Source organism: Mercenaria mercenaria, chromosome 6, assembly GCF_021730395.1.
Source record: "Mercenaria mercenaria strain notata chromosome 6, MADL_Memer_1, whole genome shotgun sequence".
Taxonomy (NCBI): Eukaryota; Metazoa; Mollusca; class Bivalvia; order Venerida; family Veneridae; genus Mercenaria; species Mercenaria mercenaria.
In genome coordinates this window covers 68,054,310-68,069,892 of record NC_069366.1, presented here as the reverse complement: position 1 = coordinate 68,069,892, position 15,583 = coordinate 68,054,310, and the positions used below count along the sequence as shown (strand labels likewise).

The window sequence follows — 15,583 nt, the reverse complement described above, 5'->3', positions numbered from 1 at the left end:
TTAATCCGGGACGATTCATAACTGACTAATTCACTAATGACGTGAATGCCCAGTTGACCTTATTAATTTTCCCTATCAAATTTTAACTGCCATGGACAAGTAAATTGGGACAGAAGTACTAAGTTATTGAAATAGACTATAGACTGTGCTGGGAGGAAAGCATGATTAAAGCTGGCGTGTGAGTAAACATAAGTCACGTGGTTTATTCAGGTCAAGGTGTGTAATTTACATGTGTGTTTAGAGTTATGGAGTGGTTTTTCAGAAATGTCGAATGTGACACATGTGTTTATATATTCTACGATTGTGGATTTACATATAAGACTTAGGAAAAAATCATGTTTGGTTTTACATACATGTACATTGTCACGGATATACGAATATATATAGATCTAACAGTAATGTATTAGGGGACCACGTGTTTGTAAACAATTGGTGATTGTACAGCAATAGGTGAGTGGACAGTCATATTGTTTATATGTATTCAGGTTAATATGGCTAGAAGTAGAAAGTGATAATTAAGTGACTAACTTGTATAATAATGTCAAAACAAATTGTATGCATTATAAAATGTGTCATTAGGCTACATGTACAAAATACAATACAACTGGTGAATACAAATAGAAAGTGAAAGCAGAGTTTGCAAATGGCTGGCGTTGAAAATTCAACAGTATCTAATTTCTAACGTTTCTAATTTGTAGAATCATAAAATGTTGTAAAGTAATAATATAAACAAAACAATCAAAAAATATATATGTTATTAACAAAAATGTTCATAAACAGACAAACGTCAGTGAATTAAGATGGGTGTTGCCGCGTTTGGTAATAAAAAATATAATTATAACTGAAGTAAGAGTTAATTGGTTCTGTAACTTGTTACTTTATTCAGTAGCACTTTGATGAATTAACAAGTTTTTTGTAGAACAGATTTTGAAGTATTTGTCAATAATTCTTTAAATTTCAAAACGTTTGGTCTACAAAAGTAATACCTTTTTACGTATTTTTTTCTATCCGACTCAAAATAGGGACATTTTAGCAAGTAATGGTATTCATCGCCAAAATCATTAAGATTATATAGCAATATCTACTTTTCTTGTAAAATACAGTTACAGCACTTATCATATTATGGAAAAAGAAAGTGGCGGTTAAACGCATTTCCTCATGCACCATTAATTCAACTTGGTGGACGAGATATTATAATTAAAATAGTTCTTTGTTGAGCTAAGCTCCAACACTGTGTGGTATCAAACGCGATATATTAAATAATTTTACATGGTTTGATTTTTCTATAAAGGATTTGTTATGACTAGATTATGATGCTTTGACTAAGAGTACAGGATCTATGAAAATTGCAAAAAAAAAACTAAAAGTAAAGCAAACATATTGAAACAATGAATGGCCAATCCTGTCCACTATGAAGCCCTGACAGATTAGAAATACTTGGTATATGAAGCAACTAGTATTCAAGTACAGCTGGTATATCGTGTGTTGAACGAAAATGAAATGATGGCAATAAAGACAACTGTCTGTGTCATAAGAGACGTACGTCCATTTGGATGCATTTATGTATGTTATAATTTTTATTACTAAGTAACATGATTTGCCACATTTATAGTATGATATAGCTATCTCACGGGGCATATCCATATCGGCGGCTTCTTTGCGTCGGCACCGGCTATTCTTAGCTCTAAACAATGTCCAGGTCGGTAGAGGAGGTGAACAATCGAGCTGCCATCCATGATAATAGGTAGTGTTTACTATTGCATGATCAGCGATTTTGCTCGCAAACTCGATGAAATTAGTCGATGGTGTTCTGACTTGGAACACTAGCCAAACCTTTACCACAGTCTTTAACGACATTTTGCTTTGATATCATACATATCAAGCGCACTATTTGTATTCACTTTTCAATATCCCACCCCCACCCCCCAAAAAATACTGAGACAAATAGGCCGAAATGTAAATGGAATTATTCAAAACCCCATACATTCGGTTTTGTCGGGGCACCGGCGGTCACTCTGCATACCAGGGTTTGATGCACAGATAGGCTTTCTTCATTACGCACAGCCCGGCTCTATGCTAATGACTATTTGGACACAACTTACACGGTGTTCATACATATCGGATCCCTCTCTGTGGAAAATGATAAATCGGATCCCTCTCTGTTCGTGCACTAGACACTCTTTGTGGTAAACAATGACATCCATCGTCGTCGCTTCGCCAGGGTGGTCGGAAAATCAATATTTTGTTGTTTGTCTGTTCTGTTGTATTTACACCAATAAGTGCAATTACGGTGATCTCCTTTAAATAACGAGAATAACAGTTTAAAATGGATTGATTATTTCATTGTTTTTGTACTCAGTTTTTAATGGTATTATTGATACATGTGTCTATCTTTGTCAGAAAGGAAGACCAACAGCTGATGGCTTAATCAACCAAAACGACGTGATTTCATGGTTTATTATTCCAGGATTGATTTCCTTCGGATTACCTATGTCCGTGCCTTTAAAGTTATTCAATGAGTCAAAACTAGGTACTGCAAAGTTTATTGCAGTGTCCTGATGATCTATGATATAATGCTTAGTCGCACATTCGTTGATGATATTCGGTTCTGGTGGCCTCTACACCCATAAACCACTGGGCTTTCCCGAGAAACAGTCGAGATAATCTCTTCCAAAACTTCATTGCCTCCGTTGTATAATTCATTTGAGAAGTATGCCTGTTTCTCGTCAATTCGAGCTTTCTCATCGATTCGAGCCCTTGTGTTTTAGTAAAATTCATGCTCATGTAGCATGTTCTTCCATCAGAAACTTTTGTCATTTACATTTTAAAATGCCTTGGAAAATATTAGTCATAAAACCACTGAAAAATTGATGAAATACCTTTTTTAAATTTTTGCATCTAAAATTACTTATTTCGAAAGGAAATTACATAGTGGGTAATATTGTGAGCCCAAATTTTTAAATTAAAAGCACCCCGAGCATATTTCGACTGTTGTAACGAGTGAACAAGAAGTCAAACTTGATAGAAATTTGCTTTATGGAAATAGAATATGCAAACATAAACATTTAATGACCTTCCAAACAGAGGGCTCGAATCGATGAGAAAGTTTTAAAATGATGTGGAGTTTCACCTCCTTCAGTCTCATGCAAAAAAGTACATATAAAAGATGATAACATTGTAATTCTTATTGCCCATTGTTAAATGCAAATATTTTTGTAATAAAAAACAAAAATTATTTAATTGAACAGGTTGACAAAAATTTGCACACCTCTAAAAGATTTAAGAGGCTCGAATCAAGGAGAAAGCAGCATATTACGCATTGAGTACCATTTTATTACATCCAACAGAAGCAAGAATGATATGTGGTTCATTGGGAACTTGTCTGTTGCAATCAGTCTTAGAAGCTGGCTAAATTCGACATGTTTACCAGCTGCTTGTAAATTTGACAGTATGGTTGGTAACGTTTCACTCATTTCTTTCCGATCAACCTACAGCGGGTCAGTGTCGAAAAGTGCTTTTATAAATTTTGTTGGCACAGCCTCCTTTCTGTGCTTTGATAGAGTAGCTTTCAGCTTTTCGCTGTATTCACATTATCCATTGGAGTTCACATAGGATCAGTTGCATGCAATGCTAGATCACCATTGCCAATGTCTTCTTTTGCATGTGGATTGTGTATTGTGTATTGAAGTCTAAGATGGATCAGTTGACCTAATACAGTGCTGATTTTCTGCCGATCTGCGTCTTTTGATTGATTAAGCCGTAGGTTTGTCTTCCTTTTGCGTTTCCGAGAACTGAAAAAGATAGAAACGTTTATCAGTTATACCATTATAATATTGAGTACAAAAGCAATGAAATAATTAGTTCATTTTAAACCGTTATTCCCATCATTTTAAAGGTAATAACCGTAATTGCACTTATTGTTGCGAATACAACAGACCATTAAAAACGAACGGACAAACAAAAAATGAATTTCCGGCCTCCCTGGCAAAGCGGCGACGATGGATGTCATTGTTCACAACAAAGAGTGTCCTGTGTGCAAACAGAGAGGGATCTGTTTTCTCATTTTCCACAGAGAGGGATCTGATATGCATATAAACCGCGTTAGTTGTGTGTTTCTGAAGTAGCGAGGAATAAACTATGCACTTTGGAAGTTCAACGTACATGTTACTATGTGTTATTTTTACATTTTTGTTTAATGAATTTAATCACAGCAGTCTTCCTTGTCCATAGTACGATGGGTCAACAGGTGTCCAAATAGTCATTAGCATAGAGCCTGCCTCTGCGTAATGCAGAGAGCCTGCCTGTGCATCAATAACTGGTGTGCAGAGAGACCGCCGGTGCCCACTTACATTTCGGCCTGTTTGACAGTATTTTTTGGAAGACTATTGAAAAATGAATACAAATAGTGCGCTAGATATGTATGATATCAAAGCAAAAACTCAAAAGAATATGGAAAAGGTTGGGCTTGTGTTCCATGTTGGTATACCATCAACTAATTTCATCGAGTTTGCGAGCAAATCGCTGATAATTAAAAAGTAATCACTACAATATATAGTAAAGACATTCTAATGTTTCGTGCTCTACTTATTTTTGAGCAACATACCTATTCACATGGATGGCAGTTCGATTGTTCACCTCCTCTACCGACCTGGACATTGTTTATAGCAAAGAATAGCCGGCGCCGACGCAAAGAAACCGCCGATATGGATATGCACCGTTTATCTTGTAATTTATTCTGTTTATGACTTATAATCAATAAGTACACATTCTATCATTTCAATCTTAATATCTCGAACTGAGAAGGAACAGTGCATCTTTTATTGTCGGAAGATCTCATAATCGTCACTTTTGGTGGGCAAGTACATGAAAGTGTTGTAACATATGTCACTGCGTGTATTCTACGCGGGTTTTCATTATAAGATTCAATCTAATTAACATTCTATTCCTTACTGACACATGCGCAGTGTGCCAAGAGACAAATTACCGAACATTCAGGGCCAATTTAGTTTATTGTTAGAATCATTATCAGTGCTCTTAATTTCTTTTGATGTATTATATTAGACTGGAGATATTACACATTGGTAGACAGGCATTTACCTCGTCTTGATGTACCAGAATTCATTAACCCGGATGATGACGTTCGATTACAATTGCATTTGGATTATCAGTAAACTCATCCTTGCAAACATCTGTACCAACGTTGGATCTTGGTTGTAATATTGTTCGCGATGACAGTAACCTAAATCCACCGTCTATGCAACTTCAAATCCACGACGTCTAATAGACGATAGATTTAGACGTCTAGGCGACGTTGGATTCTGGATGGATGGGAAGAGAGTGCAATGATGTTCTTTAATTAAAGAATTAAGGGGTATAAAATATAATATAATATTATATTATCAATATTAGTTTTAAAATTATTAATTGTTGATACAATTTCCTGAAAATGCGTTTAAAACCGATAAATGTTATTTCAATAACTATCTTTTACCAAAATACATATTTAAACATTTTTAATATTGATTTTTTTTTATAAATTTTATACTGTTCAGGAAATCAGTATGGATTGAACATGTATAAATTATTAAGACTCTCAAAATTCTATAACCCAGGGTGTTTTTTCTACACATGTTGTCCATTAGTCAAACCCTGTATTGGTTTACACTATATTCCGGTACCTTGATTCATTGGAGAGGTTTACGAACACATTCCACAACGGGTTTTGCAACGTGAGTAAAATATTTTAAAACTTAAGCTTTCTTTAATAATTACTTATTTAATTATTTTGTTCAAAAACATTTGAATTTTTACAAATGAATTTTACAAAAATATGTAAACTTTTTGCGAGTTCAGGGAAGATATCTGGATATGTTTTGCAAGAAGTGATTGTGAGTTTGCATATAGACCTACAATCATAATCAAATATCATGCAGTAACAGTTGATTGTTAAAAACAGCCAGACTTTTACAGTGGTAGTACGCATTTATTACGTATATGAAGTGTATATTATTTTACACCTAATGCATAGTACTGTTAATACACATGACCTTGTTAATTTTGTGTTTACATTACATTGTTTACATAAACTATATGAATTGTTTGTTTTTAAGTATGAAAGTTGGAACCGGTATACCCTTAAGGGACACAGTTTCAACTTTTTAACCGTATTTCAATATCATCAATGAGAATAATAAGTGCAAGCATAACGACTTTTTCAATGAAAAACAGTCAGACAAGGTGTACTGCTGCGAGTATTTTAAGCTTTGATATTTGTTTAAATAATTGAAAATAAAACGAACATATTACTTCCTTTACAGATAAACATTAAACCAGAAAGATAAATTTATCTATCTTTTCTAAGCAATTATGATAACATATTTTCAGCATCTCTGTTGCCATAGTTACTTTCACCGGTACGGTAGATAGGGTACCATGTAAGGTGTTTGATATTTTGCTTATAAAATTACTCTAGAATGCCATTTAGGCCTAAAAGAGAATGGAATTCAAGCCGTCGAAAATCCGTTATCATTCATAGGAGAAAATGTGTTACAACGTAAACATGAGCCCCGCGACATATACATTGTAAACCATTGCAAGAGAGCTAACTGATAAAATTATCAACTAGGCAACAGTAAAACTGAAATACACTGGAAAGTAAAATATCCATTTTTTCTTCTACTTTTGATACAAAATACCTTTGCAGGGTCATGAAATACAATACATTGCTACCTTTCTGAATCTACCCCGGTGGCATGGTATACTACATTCTAAAGAAAAAGTCATTGTATAAATAATATCATTTTTGTCCCATAATTTAGACACATTTGCACATATAAAGCCGGCTTGTTGTCCTTTTTATTATAACGTGTAACTTTTTATAAATTATCTGCAGTTTCTTCACCGGGAACAGTTTTTTTCTTTCACAGATTAGGAACCTCACATCTCCTTATCTTTACAATTGATGATTTTTTTTACTGCTGAGTAAACATGACTGCACAATCATTTTCTGTTTAAGCTATTTTACAATCATTTGATTTTTTTTTCTATGACAGGTGCAGCAGCTATATAACTGTCTGAATATGTCAGTTGTTATTGTTATATAACACCTTAGGCTTGGGTTATTGCCCTTCTGCAATATACAGCATACCTGCTGAATTCGAAACATATTTATTTTCTGATATTTTATTATCTTTTTTTTTCGAAAACTAATCTTCTACACTTTTATCAAATATAATCTTCATTCGGATAAGCGTCCAGTGTACGGGTTTTTTACACCTGGCTCTCTAAAGGACATGGGAAGCCTTTGGAATTAGTGTGTTTTCTGTGTCTTGCATTATCATGCAGCTACTTGCAGTCTTCTTGACCAACATGAATTACCGACGGCAACTACAAATAAGTTCAAGTAAAAACATTAACTAATTAAGGTATTAGATCCGTAATAGAGTACCTCCTTTTTGAAGACTATTCAATTCCTAACATAAGCCGTATTTAACTGCTGTTTAAGGAGTGGGAATTTACCTCTGAAACAGAAGGGGTACAATTAGACATCTTTAAAAATATTGAGTTGCATGCGGTAAAAGTTCTTTATCTTGCCTTCATTCTTTAAATTACATATTGTGCAAGAAATGTAGGTAGGTTTTACGTCTGCCCCAAGGTTATTTTTGAATGAAGTAAGCAAAATTCAAAACAGAGCCACAGAATTCGACCTTAAGTTTTCAATATTGGAGTTAGAATTCTGTCTCATTAAATCCATTTACTTGAAGCACCCTAGAAAAATAATATTGGCATTTTTATTTTGTGTTATATAATTGGTTACCAATAATTTGATGTTTCTTTTATCAAATGTAATGGTATAATAAATTATCTGCAAACGTTTTGGATAGTGACCATCACTTTAAAATTTGTCTCTACTTGAGCTTGAGGAGACACCATAAGTTATACAAAATTCATAAAAACGGCACGGTTGTTTACAAATTGCAACACAGTGCGAAACTCTGTCACCTTTAAGAATATACTAAGCAAATGCCATATTGTAAACATTACTATTAGGGGTCTAGTACCTTAATTGGTGACCGAGCGAAGAACGGGATACATACCACAACCACATGAAGTACCAAACGTTTTATAATCAATACATGAAGGGCCGGTCTTATGATGGGAAACTGGAGTGTTCCTATTTGGCTTGATTTATAAATAAATCTGAAGCAAATAATATTTTCTCAGATGTAGTATTTTTTTTTGCTATTGTACATTGTATTCTTGAGGGACACTATACTTTTCTTATGTAAAGTTATTTAATTGTCAACAATGGAAAACAACTTCTGTCTTGGTGATAGTGACTGTTTGATAAAAAAAAATGCCTGATTATCTTTTTTGTAATTTCCTATTTTCCATATTACAATTAAAACATATAATCACGCCTCAGCGTGTATTCGTACATCTAACATCCTTATGCCGTTTCCCAACCACTTCCAGTCTAAGCTTCTCGTGGACCTTTTATGAAAGAGAAGGCCTTGATTGTTTGGTCACTATAATCAATTTATACAATTTAAAAGATATATTTGAATCATTATTTTTTTTGTACCAATTGCTTTTGTCAGAAAGTTATCTAGATTAGTTTTCATTTCAATGTTAAAGAACCATTGACTCAGTCGTTTATTGTACATTTTACTTTTTTGTGGGAGAAAGTTAGGGTATTATCATTGGCATAACTATAACAGTTACTTGTGTGAAATCCTGTGTAAGTGTGTATTTGTGTGTTGGGGGGGATGGGGGGGGGGGGAAGCTGATGGGTGTTGAACATTATATTTATTCACTAAAACCGAGTACCGTTGTGCGCTTCCAAAGGATCTTCTTGTAGAAAGTTTACCACTTTTTTACACGCTATGCCCATTTCTCTTAAAACCTATTAAGAGTATTTATAGATGCGTGTAATATTACCTATCTTACTGGCACACGAGCATTTGAACACATAAGTTAACAGGTACATTTACCAGTTATTTAATTAGTGCAATTCTTATCATTGTTTATTTTATGATTGCCTAAAGCACACAAGTTGTATTGGTGGACAAGCATTTCCTTTTGATGTAATTGTAGCATTTGAGAACAGGGGTGATTACATTGTGTGTTTGTTCTATTGTAATATAGATATACACTGTCAATTTTTTCGAAATTGTTCCTCAGCCATTCAGAAATCCATGCCGGTCAAAATCGTAGTATTTTGTATAAACGATTTCCCAACGATTTTATTACCCTTTAGCCTACTAAATTTCTGAAATGGACTGGTTTATCATTAAACGAATGTGCAGGCTGATCTTGGTCTGCACTGGTCGCAAAGGCAGTCTCACTTGCCACCAGCAGGCTTAAGGTTAAAAGCAGTGGAAAATCCAGAAAGTCTCAATGCAATAAATGTTTCTACAACCACTCGTCCTGACTTTGATCATTACCAGATACTCTTAAACACCAGTTTGTTTTTGTTTTACATTCGCCGTGCATCCAGCCTCGTTTTTTACATAGTCTTTAAAGTACATTAGTTCCTAATTTGAATTATCTATGTTTGATTTTGTATATCCATCTTCCAGACAGACCGATACAATCATTTTATTTGACATTCAAGCAACTCTAAAGCTCTTCATCAGTAATTTATTGTCTACATCTTATTCGCATAAGATAAGAATAATTACATAAAAAATGTTTCTACATTAATCAGGACATTAAAATAACTGACATAATGATTTTTGGGAAAAGAATAATTTCTTTTGCTCTTAGAACAGTTTCTTATCCTTACTTGATTAAAATCTCACATTTCCTATTTTTTTCGCTTATTAAATGATAAATTAGCACTAGCGTAACAAGACGGCACAGATGTCGCAGTTATTTTGATTCTACATCTTTTGTTTCTTTCGTTTTTGTTCCATTAGATATGAGTCGCAACTTTTTATCACTGTTTCAATAGTTTCGCAGATTTTAAAGTTACACCTTGCATTTTATGATTGCCTTTCTTTAATATAAATCAAACCACTAAGTACGAAAGTTTATTATCCACCGCCGATGAAATCGGGAGGGGTTATTGAAATGGGGTTGTGCGTACGTCATGTGCGTGCTTGCGTCCGTCCGTCCGCATGAAACTTGAAATAAACATGAAATAAACATGAACCAACATACTGCGATGATGCCCGTGAATTTTTCTTTTTTTTCTTTTTGGACTGGTCAATTTCCCTTAGAGTTATTGACCTTGATTTAATGAAAAATGCCCAAAAATGTCCGTCCGCAGCCATGTCTCAGTAACTAGCAAGTAGAATTTCATGAAACTTAAAATAAACATGAACCAACATACTGCGATGATGCCCGTCAAGTTTTTTTTGATTGGTCAATTTCTCTTAGAGTTATTGTCCTTGATTTAATGAAAAATCCACGTCTGCAGCCATTTCTCAGTAACGAGCTGGTAGAATTTTATGAAACTTGAAATACGTATGAACCAACATACTTCGATGATGCCTGTCATTTTTAATTGGTCAGTTTACCTTAGAGTTATTGCCCTTTAATTGTTTAAAAGTCTACAGATTTGTACCTAACAAACCAACCAATTGGTAGAATTCCATTAAACTTCTTTCATTCTTTTCCATGAACATTTTTTATAAACATGTGAAGTTGTGTACCCACACCTGGTCACCATTTTGCCTTGATCACACCCCCTTCCCCCCCCCCCCCCCCCCCCCCCCCCCAAAAAAAAACTTTTTCATTCCTTTTTTTCTCAAACCTTCCATGAATATTTATCAACATGCAAAGTTGTACCGTTCCCCCACCTCACTCGTCTACCCAGTCATGCCCACCACCCCGATCACGAAACACCAATCACCCCCCCCCCCCCCTCCCCACCCACCCATTTTTTTTCTTTTTTTAATTTTTAATCAACATGTGGTGTTTTGTACCCTCACCCGGTCACTCCCGCTGCCCCCCCCCCCACCCCACCACCACCACCAAACAAAAAAAAACATTCATTTTCTGATAGATTGATTTTGACTAATGAAATTTTTTGCTTCTTAGTAACATCCTTAACTTTTTGTCGGATATATTCTTTTGCCATTCCTCACCACAAACCCTTTCGGCGGGGGATACCAATTCATCGAATTTGCTTGTAAAATATGCATGAAGTTGTATTCGACTTAGACATAAAGTATTATAATAATATAAAATGTAATTTACCTGTCTCTTCTGTAAGCATGATAAGCTTGTTTAAATGAAGAAAAGTGTTGCTTCTGCTGGCTGCCCCTGTTTTCAGACATTCCTTAGAATCTTTTCAGACAGTCGCTAGAATTGTTTATAAATACGTTTTGAGTAAGTGCTTTCTGAGACAGCTATTGATCAGTATATTAAGTTGTTTAGGGCGGTGAGTCGTCATTTATACTAGTATTGTCTTATCCATTATAAATGATTGTATTTACTTCATTCTATTTAAAAATCTGCTTTTGGCTGTTTCTATTAGTTGGAAATTAATTAAAGCACGAATGCACTCAAGATAGTGCGCATGTACTGCTGCATCTGTTTATTTATCTCAAGTAAGCCTTAGTAGCGCCACAGAAATATCAAGAGAGTTGCAAAGCTCTAAACCCACAAGTAGTGTTCTAATAAATTATGTTTTGTGACAAACCTCAAATGCCATATTCAAGAGCGCAGCCACCATACAAATGATCTTCTATATGTTTCTGCTCTAAGGCAGTAACTTTTGAATGTTTCAACCATGTTACTTGCTGCTGTATCTAATTATAGATAACGTTTTCAGTCGCGATTACTTGAAATTAAATTTCACTGGTATGTAAGCAATTAAATCAGTCAGCGATTGTAACAAAATGCTGTTTTGAATGTTAAATAATTTGTTCTCAGATAACAGCAAAACAGTGCTGATACAATAAATGTTAGTTTTATTTTTCAGATACTGAGAGTTGCAGATAAAATGTGGTACGGAAGATATAATGCGACATCTTTTGAATTACATAGAGTTGATAAAGTGTCCAGAATGGCAGTTACTCGTTCATATTAATAAATCAAGGGAAAATATATGACGGATAGAAACTACACGCACAAATCCTTATTTACATATATTCCAGTAAGTAACAGTTAGTATGTCACAACCATTCAATGAGAAGTCCACTCGGAATGTCTCATATACCTTACAATTTATATTAGTAGTGACTTAAGAGAAATCACACGTAAAGGTTTTATCTTTCCGAAATATAATAATCAGTTACATTTTGTCGCACTAATTTAAATGAAATATTAGCACTCAAGACGTTGATCAGTGTGGAGGAACACGTGACCTAAAATGATGCGTAACACAGATAAAATGGCGGCCACGCAGCCAAATGTCACGGAAAATGCAATATGACATTTATACGCAACCGTTTTATCCGACATAGCGCAGGCTAAGCAGCACAAAAATCTCTTTCAAACGGTAAATCACCATAAACGGTAGCTTTGCTAGTTTCTTAGATTACTTCGAGGTTTTGAGCGAGTCGAGATTTTTTTCCCAAATAAAATCCTAAGATGCCTAACACGTTTAGTATATAATTTGTTAAAGATAATGGTGATATTGTTCCAGTTGTTGCTACTGAATGTTCATTTTATGCGAAAATGCACACTGTATGTCAATATTTTGATACTATGACTCAAAAAAAAAAAAAAGAGAAATATTAGTGAAAATGAGAACATGATGCGTTGCACGTAAATATTTTTTGACTAAAGATGATGATGCTAACCACGAACGTTTCCTTTTTTTATTAGTTTGATACAACATTTTGTTGCTTTTAACTACGATTGTTATTTCGAAAAGTTCCATTTGAAATTCCCAGTCTTCAAATAAATGTCTACACAAACGTGAAACAAGTGCGCTGTGTTTGGGAACAACATTTCTTTTTACAAGTGACTATTTGGTCCTTAATAAGTACCAGTTTGGGGTTTGGGGACATGTGAATGAAACAGTTCTCAAGTCTGACCAGTGTGTATAAATTGTGATAAAGTATTGAATTTGTTTAAGCCACGGTTGCCTTTTTTATAAATTTAACTTCCGAAAACGTATACTTTTCAATGAGCTAGGACTTAAAAAAACATTTAACGTGCAAATATATGCATGTCATTGAGCTATTCAGCGGTGGCATTGCATTACATTTACTGAAATTTAGGTGGTGATTTGCCCTTTTCTGTTATATAAATGTTTGTATGAGATCCCTCATCCAATTGGTGTCTTTAAGATGTAAAAGAAAACAAAACACATACGAACCTTGATATAACAGAACTAGTAGATGATAAATAATAACATTGTGTTAACTTAATCACAGAATGTGTTTATCAACTAATTTTGTAGTATGTTAGTATATCGGTAAGCGGTTTATTCATTTGCCGATGTTTCTTCATGCCTTCACTTTTCTGTAAAGATGGGGAAACAACCTTTTAATGCAATAATCTGTTTTGAAAGAAGAAATCATACGTATAAAATCTTAGTTTTTAACAAAAATTATGATGCAAATATATTGTTTGAATATTTTAGGTGCAGCGCCCATGACGAAGAAACGAAGAAAAAAGATTTGATGCGGAAAATATCAAAATAACTTTACACTGCATATGAATTTACGCTAACGTTAACTTCGGCGCATTTGTTATTCCAAAATTGGCATAATGATCCTTCAAAGCACAATGGCAAGCATATCAAACTGAAATAAATGTGTCTACAGGTACTATCAAAGACGTGGGACAACAAAGAGAAGAACATATCAACCTTAGTATATGACGTCAATTAACCGTGTAAAACGGTAAAAAGTCTATACTTCTGGATCAAAATCCCCGGGCCTCTTTTCAGGCTTGAAAACCATATCATATGTCCAGCCAAATTAAATAAAATAAAATCTGTATGAAGATCCTCCTCTAGTAGCGTAGAATGCAACAAAGCCAAATAAAAGCTGACTCGGTTTGTTTGAATCTGTTCATGAAATGTATAGAGAAGTGGCTACTGTGCAACATTCCTTACACCACTAGCACCGACTTTAGTGGAATTCTATTACAGAGATATTGAATGGACTCCATGATCTCAAAGGAGCAGAAAATATAAAATACAATTCAAACGCAGGGAGACATTTTACGCCCGTCACATGGCACGTCAAGATTGCTGTTAAGATAAATGATAAATTCTGTAAAAAGAACCTCTGGAAACATTGAATGCAACCAAGCAAAATAGTAGCAGACTCCGTTAATGAGAGGTAATCACGGGGAAGTGCAGCACTCCTCTCACCCTACTCCAAGCACCGGCTTAAGCGGAATACTAACACAGAGATATTGAAAGGACTAGAAAATACAGCAACCCTCAATCCAAGTATATTGTTGTGTAAAGTCATATATTGTTTCTTACGTTTCAAACATTATAACAAATTATACAGATTAGATACTTTAAACTCAATTCTGTATGCATGGAAAATGTAAAATAGAAAAAACTAAACCATTCTAATGTGCTTTCTCCTATTCAAAATGATTTACAAATTAAAGTTACAGAGTGTCAATCAAACTGTTATAAGTATGAAATTCAGACATGCGATTTATAAAATAGCATAGAAAGTTCGATGTTAATACTGTAGAATCTTGTCTCGAAAGTAGGCGCATATCCGATTACTGGTAAACAAACAACAGATGCAGCAAAAAGACGTAACTAACGGTAATATACCGTTATAATTGTTTATCATAAATACATGTGACAAGTGTTCTTACCTGTTGTGTGTGTGTGTGATTGAATTTATTTACCCTCGCCACCGGGTATTCCCATATGGGCGAGCATGCATATGGCTGTATTCAGATATCTACAGACCACTTTCTATTTCCTCATACAAATTTGGAGAAACTGTTATGATTTTTTACCCCTATAGTCATCAGAAATATCTGGGTTTCCTACCATGTGGTAAGACAAACTTTGAAAACAGATATAAGTATGTCTTACACTTGTAGGGACGAGACTAACGTATGCTCCATATTAATGTCAGGTCCCTGAATCTGCAGTAAACTGCTAAAATCATTAATATTCATATAAGACAGTAATAATATGTACGAGTATGGAGACTTATAAACATGGTAGGAACCTGTGACTATCCCCCTTCCCTAAAATATATCTGTTCACAGGATCTATATTATAAAACACAACCTCACATGTGGTCTATAATTAAGATTTATGTTTAAAATATTTACACTTCCGTTTCACGGCGACTTAATAGGGCCACTATTAAAACACAAAACTTTTAAAATTTGTCTCTATACATTATTTACAATAAAAATAAGACCACATGATATTGGCTATAATTAAAACAAAAATTTACTTCAAGCTGCACGTCCAGAGGAGTTAGTATCAGCATCATTTCGTATCATTACTGACTTAATAAGTTTTTCCAAGATAATAGTTATATATACTCTAACTTATTTTTCTCTTTGACTTATATTTTATTTTCAAACGATTTTATTCTATAATTAATATCTAAAAGTGTTATATCCTATGTAACATAAGTTACATGTATATACTACAACAAAAAAGTAGAAAGCACCTGCCATCATC

The 15,583-nt window shown here is 34.2% G+C and overlaps 1 long non-coding RNA gene across 1 annotated transcript; it reads left to right on the top strand.

The window, feature by feature from the left end:
* Positions 1-214: 214 nt before the first annotated feature.
* Positions 215-14,655, top strand: LOC123550080 (uncharacterized). Its single transcript, XR_006686175.2, has 3 exons — positions 215-450; positions 11,933-12,106; positions 13,544-14,655. It is a non-coding gene; the product is annotated as an uncharacterized LOC123550080 (long non-coding RNA).
* The last annotated feature ends 928 nt before the right edge of the window (positions 14,656-15,583 follow it).